Source organism: Limulus polyphemus, unplaced genomic scaffold, assembly GCF_000517525.1.
Source record: "Limulus polyphemus unplaced genomic scaffold, Limulus_polyphemus-2.1.2 Scaffold1277, whole genome shotgun sequence".
In the NCBI taxonomy this organism is placed as follows: domain Eukaryota; kingdom Metazoa; phylum Arthropoda; class Merostomata; order Xiphosura; family Limulidae; genus Limulus; species Limulus polyphemus.
The window spans coordinates 299,358-305,178 of NW_013666887.1; the positions used below are offsets into that span (position 1 = coordinate 299,358).

Below are 5,821 nucleotides of genomic sequence, written 5' to 3' on the forward strand. Positions count from 1 at the left end.
ATGTAATAAATCAAACACAGTGGCACCCTGCCTACCTCTTTCCAATTTGGGAACTGCTCCCTTATATACACTTACTTCTATATATGACATAATTAACCAATCGGAAGCTCAGAATGCCCCTCTAGTGGTTTTCTCATCCTTTCTAACGTTCCTTCTGCCATTTCTTTCTTTTGAATCAAGATTTCAATGAGGTAGGTTGTGTCTTTAGTCTGTTCGAAATTTCATATTTGTTTTAGACCCAAATACAGCTTAGTTACTAAGCTTGATAAATTATAGTAGAATTCTATGGTATTGATGTAGTAATTTATGATTTTTTAGTTATTCAAATGTATATATATAAAACCTAAAAAAATATTTTTTCATATCCTCCATGTGCAAAATTTTTAAAGGCTTAGCAACCTATGTCAAGCAGCCACCAAGTACAAAGGTCATAACTAGAAGAGATAATTGTTTGCTTTACTTCTTTATTTACTGCTCTATGTTTTAAGAGAAATATGTTTAAGAACTTATTTCTAAATAGCAATAATCTCTATACACTCACTATAATAATTGAAATGTGACCGTATTTTACAAAATACTAGTCTACTAAAACACAGCCAAGACTTAGTAAAGATTAAAGGTCAATTTTATGACATTGGGTACAGTAGCATGAGTGCACGTGTGCCTCGTCATCGTAACTTCTGTATGGTTAGCCAGGCACGGCTGTAAGGTCAATATATTAAAAATAACAAGCACAAAATTGTTATGAGGTAGGTCCCAGGAACCAGGAAAGAGTTAAAAAAAAAAAAAGAACAAGTTAAAAGATATTAAACCATCCCATCACCTATGACCATAAGATAATATTTTCCATCCCCAGAATCATTCTAGCAGCCCTCTTCTGAACTTTTTGCAATAAGTCAACATTCTTTCTTAGGAAACCAATTGCTCTAGTATGACCTTTCTTATGTTTTTTAAGATAATTTTGTACTAACATTCAGTATTTTACACTTCCTTCAAAATATGGCTAAACTCTCACGCCTCTTCAGGTCATAGCATCTTAACCTAAGGAAAAAAAGCATCCACTTCTTTAGGTCATAACATCTTAACCTAAGGAAAGAAAGCATCCACCTCTTTAGGTCACAACATCTTAACTTAAGGAAAGTGTGAAGAAATACAATGAAAGAAAAAACAAACAAAATGACAGATTGGTCCTTTGAGTTCTCTTCGACCAAAATATCAAAACTAAATTATATGTAACTCCTCACATCTCTATACCTATCTAAGTAGTTTAAATTATTCAGAATTGGACACATCGCACCATTATATAAAAATCTGAGAACTTGTATAAACAACTAACCTGCTTCTAACTTAAAGTTGTATGTATTACTTTCAGTAATCAAGTACTCATATCCATCTTTTTTTGTTTTACCATTCCTATAGATCACTTGAAGTAAGACTGTCTTAAAGTCGATCAATTTTTAACACTTGGATCACATTTCCTCTTATTTTTCTGTGCTTCATAGAAAACAGGTTAAAACTTTAAGCCTCCTGATATCTTAAACATCAGATAACCAAATATCATTGTAGAAGCTTATCCCTGCCTTCATCACCATTTATTGTTATTCTTTCTGTGTTCAGGGGACCAAAATTGCATTTATGGCTCCAAATGAAGCCTAACCAAAATATGTACAAATTGTGGTACCTTCTTGTTTTTAAATTAAGAATTTTATAAGTAAAAACAAGAATTTTATTTGTGTACAGTTTCAACTTCTGTGAGAGCTTTCATGATGTTTGGTGGAAAAGTTGACATTTTTACTTGTATGCTTTCTAGTTTAATATTTCATTCTGACACACACTCACAAATGTCCTTTGGTAGATTTGTATTTAAAATTTACTTTATCTAGATCTAGATGAGCATTCTCAAACACTAACAATACAGTGTGAATGAAATTCTTTATCGATACATAAATTATCAAATTAGTTGTATGAGGGCAATGTGGAATTTTTGAAGGCTAAATTATTAATGTTAATGAGTGAAAACAACTGACAACATAGCAGAAAATTCATTATAAATGTAATTTTCACAAACATGCAGTAATAAAAATATTGAATATCTACTAAGATTTTGTGTACCATTTTTAAAATTCATCCATCCTTTGTAATGGTACATGTACCACTGGTTGATTTACTGTATTTTACTACTTCTCTAGTGTCTTTAACTTGAGTCATTATTAAACAATTATTTTCAAAATGCATATTTTGATTGAGAATTTAAGTATCTGCAGTTACTGCAACAATAAATCTATTTCAATTATTTTTACAGGCTGAAAAATAAGAAACCAGACTTAATCTTCAGGAAGGTGACTGTTCATTACTGTTGCAAACATACAAACTTAAGACATTTCTTACAATTTGTGTCATCTCTCATGTATGAGCACCTGGATTTTTGCTGTACAGTCCTATGAAGCTGCTTGGAAAGTAAATATTTATCTATATATTAATAATGATAAATTGGTAGTAACTGTATATTCTGGTTTCTATTTTACTATTTTCTGAATATTGGCAGATGTTGCAAGATAAAAGGTACATTGGCGTGTAAGCATTCATGTGTTTTAAATTTGAAAGTTACCTACAATGATTTTTATTTTATTCTTTCAGGACAGGACTTACCACTTTTTTCTGTTTTTAGAAAAATATTCTTTGTTTATAAAAATATTATAAAATGCTATAATTATTTTTACTGAGATAGTTACTATAGGAAGAAATGTTTTCTGATGCATGAAGTCTGAATTTCTTATCTGTTAGAAATGAATTATTACTAATTATACATAATAAGAAAACACTCACAAATGTTTTTTTGGAAATATTGGCATTAAATTAAAAAAATGATTTTTGAATAGATGAGATTGAATGTGAGAATGTGACATACATATGGACAAAAAGGAACCATTTGTTCATTCCTTTCTGTTCTTGAACACCCACCCTTGAGAAAGGTAAAAATTTAAATTCAAAATCCTTTATTTTCCAGGAAATTATGAGTTCCCCTCTTAAATTCCTTTAAAATGCTGACATGACTACTAATTACAGTAATGCCTTCACTTTGTAGAGAAAAATTGTCTTAACTGGAGCCTAACTTGTCTTTTTTGAAATCTTGTACTTGTGTTCTCTTTGTCTTGTTATTTTCAGAGTATAGCAAAATGAAATGAGAGACCTTTATCCTAGTGATCCCCTGAATAATCTTTTAAACTTCAATAAGATCATCTTTTACTCTTCTTTTCTACAAATAAAATAATAATATCTTAACCTGTAAGATAACTTTCCCATCTACACAATCTTCCTCATAGCCCATCTCTGAATTATTTCCAATAAGTCAATATTCTTAGACAAGGAGACCAACAGCATACACAGTATTCCAAATGAAGCCTAATTAGTGATTTGCATAAAGAAGGAATAACCTCTTTTGACTTATCATAAAAATGTCAATAAATTCACTAAAATTCTGTTAGCTTTACTGCTAGTAACAGAGCACTGCTTTGATGGCTTGAATGACTTTATCCATCTCTCTGCCAAGGGCATTTGAATTTAAAGATAGATTACTGGATTAAATCTTGTAAATTTTAATACTGATAGAAGTTCTAGCTATTTAGGCAGTATTCAAAATTTTATCTTTTTTTCTGTATGTTTGACTGATAGTTTAATGTTGAATCTTATTCAGTTGAGGTGGTTTCTGATGCTCCTGTAGTTTCTTTGTTTCAATTAAAATTAAATAATGAGCATTTTGATGTTAAATATGGGAAGTAGTATAGCTGTCATTAAAAGTTCTGTTGAAGTTTAGATTTATTTAGGTATTTTTTAAATGTTTAATAAAAGAAAAATAGCTTATTGTGTGCTTAAAAATAAATTATAGATATCAGAGGAAGTGTTTCTGCATTGTGCTTTGTTTAAGGAAGGCATTCCTAGGTTCAATAATACTTTTTAATGCCAAATTAATATTTTAATAACAAAAGATAGGAACTGTTTTTTGTTGCACTATTATCTCTACTGAAGTTATTTGAGGAAACACTTTTGTACGTTTCATAAAAAATGTACTTGTTTTAATAAGTAAAAATATATATGAATAGGAAAATAGTAGTTTTATTAAATGTAAACTTGCTGCTTAATTTTTCTATTTTCTTCGTAATTGTTTTTTCAACCTGACAGGACAAGTCAGTATTTAACATTCAAAATGGGAAAGACAAGTAAAAATTATATTAGGGGAATTAAATAGTAATAAAAGTATGTTGCTAGAGGTTGTCAGAAATGCTAATGTGTTGAACTCAAGTTTTAATAATGTTCTAAATTGATTGTTATATAAATTGTGTGAGAATTTTCATTGGTTAACAAATTGTAATTATGATTTAATTTTCTATTGTTTTGAAAGTGATTATGCTTCTCTGTTTTTTATGATATTGGTTGATCCAGAATGCCACTTAATCCTGTTAATGTGATCTAAAACTGTTATAGACTGAGATAAAGTAGTAACTGTTTTAACACTGTAATACAGTAAACATAAAACTTGTACACTTCGTGAAACTGATATATCAGGTACTACACAGCTTCACTCAATAATAATAATAATACAGAAAAAATTATCCATAATTGTTTTTACAAGTTTCTTGAAAAGTTTCAATCTTCTTTATGTTAAAATAGCTCATTCTGCACTTTTTATGCTATAATTTGAAAACACAGGTTATAGTAATATTGACATTAGAAATCAATAATTCATTCTGTACTTTGTATGCTATAATTTGAAAACACAGGTTATAGTAATATTGACATTAGAAATCAATAATTCATTCTTTACTTTGTATGCTATAATTTGAAAACACAGGTTATAGTAATATTGACATTATAAATCAATAATTCATTCTGTACTTTGTATGCTATAATTTGAAAACACAGGTTATAGTAATATTAACATTATAAATCAATAATTCATTCTGTACTTTGTATGCTATAATTTGAAAACACAGGTTATAGTAGTATTGACATTATAAATCAATAATTCATTTTGTACTTTGTATGCTATAATTTGAAAACACAGGTTATAGTAATATTGACATTATAAATCAATAATTCATTCTGTACTTTGTATGCTATAATTTGAAAACACGGGTTATAGTAATATTGACATTAGAAATCAATAATTGCATGTCATTATAGTTGATGAATATCATACTCACTGTTCTTAGAATTTTTAACTTAATTCATTTTAAGTTCCTCGTAAACAGATAACATGATGTGTTGAATCTGTAAATGAATTATTCATTGTAGATTTTAGTTAAGATTTGCTGCAAAGGAAATTGGTGTAAACACACATGTTTAAAATATAAACAACATGTTTAAGCATTAATTTAGACTACTCCTATATTTGTGTGGAAGTGTCTTTTTGAGTTGATAACATCTTGAAGAAAAATATAACTTGCTGTGTTGAGAATCTTGGAGCCTGTATACACGTTCTTTTCATAATGCAATTGTACATATAAATAAGTGAATTTAATAGAAAATAAAGCATGTTCTGCAATTTTCAAATTTTAAATTGTTTTCCCAGTAAGTTGTTTGTATAATCAATATTTTTGTGTTGCTTGTATTATACACTGAAAAATAAATCTAAGTTTTTGCATGAATGTTTTTATTCTACAAAAAAGTGATAAAACTCTTGTCTTTATATGATTGAATGATGCAGTTTTTTTCCTTTCTTGACTTTTATGTTTTGTTTTTATTTTTGCTGATATAGTAAATATTTCACAACTTATCTTCAATGCATTAGGCAGGTTTTAGTTTGTTATTTAACAACACCCAT

At 28.5% G+C, this 5,821-nt stretch overlaps 1 protein-coding gene across 1 annotated transcript in view; it reads left to right on the forward strand.

Annotated features, from left to right (window-relative positions):
• Nucleotides 1-5,600, forward strand: part of LOC106462896 (RNA polymerase-associated protein CTR9 homolog) — a 13,991-nt gene extending 8,391 nt beyond the window's left edge. Inside the window, exon 2 of the mRNA XM_013922861.2 lies at nucleotides 2,303-5,600. The gene's annotated coding sequence lies outside the window, so the exon portion shown is untranslated. The remainder of the gene's footprint in view (nucleotides 1-2,302) is intronic.
• Nucleotides 5,601-5,821: the final 221 nt, after the last annotated feature.